Genomic DNA, 1,024 nt, shown 5'->3' with positions numbered 1-1,024 from the left:
ACCAATCATAGATTTTATTGAGATAGGTAAACCAAGAACGACCCCCCCGACGAACCGTATATGAAAATTTCATCTCGTACGGCTCAAACAGAAACACCCCAATACTATAGTTCGAACGGATGTGTGGAATAGAAAGTTTTAAATTTATTAATTCTACGATTCCATTTTTTCTTAAGATATGAAAGAATAAAAAACCCAAAAACTATTCTTTGTGGTTATAATGTCCAAAAAATCAAGTCGGCTCATTCATCTCTATATTGCTCGTTATAGGCCTCTTGAATCTTCTATTTACCTATTTTCTTTGTTGTTATTTATGTGTACTGCGGCTTTACTGCTGTTTTTATTGATTTTATTGATAGGAATTCTCTTGTTAAGACCCTATGAATCGATTAAAACCGCAGATTCATACTAGAACCACGATGATTCAATAAAACCTTCTCAAACTAAGTCCCAAAATTCCCTGAGTAAGAACCATTGGATCATCACTTATTCAATGACTAGATCTAATGACGAAAAATCAAAAGAAATCTTTGTCCTTTGATCAAAATAAGTCTAAACGGAAGTTTGAATAAAAAAATTCTATTTATAACTTCTAACTCTTTAAAAAAATTTTGAAGTCCGGCCACGAGGTCTGTACTATTAAGTATGAATCATAGTTCTAATAGTAATCTATTCTATATATTCCGTGCTCCAGATACTAAAATGAATATCCGACGAAGTAAAACCATCTCTATCAAGATGACAGATCTATTCTCTGTACTAGCCATAGGATCAATTATACCAAGTCACACACTCATATTCCGGAAATACAGAAAAAATAAATTCCACGGTCGAACTACCAAAATAGAATGGGATAAAACCAGAAAACTAAATGCAATGTTTCACTTTGTATTGAAAAAGCTAGTTAATGGTTCTTGTAAATCTAATTCATTGAAATTCCATCCAGTAAAATGGACGAATTATAAATCTCCAAAATAATAGATAGAAATACTGCAAATAGAGCCATTGCGAGACCCATCAAAGG

At 32.4% G+C, this 1,024-nt stretch overlaps 1 non-coding gene across 1 annotated transcript; it reads left to right on the top strand.

The window, feature by feature from the left end:
- LOC101312217 lies at window positions 1-1,024 on the top strand. Its single transcript, XR_185444.1, has 2 exons — window positions 1-16; window positions 792-1,024. It is a non-coding gene; the product is annotated as an uncharacterized LOC101312217 (transcript).

Source organism: Fragaria vesca, unplaced genomic scaffold, assembly GCF_000184155.1.
Source record: "Fragaria vesca subsp. vesca unplaced genomic scaffold, FraVesHawaii_1.0 scf0512866, whole genome shotgun sequence".
Lineage (NCBI taxonomy): Eukaryota > Viridiplantae > Streptophyta > Magnoliopsida > Rosales > Rosaceae > Fragaria > Fragaria vesca.
The sequence above is the reverse complement of the archived record's forward strand: the minus strand, read 5'-3'. Positions and strand labels throughout refer to the sequence as shown.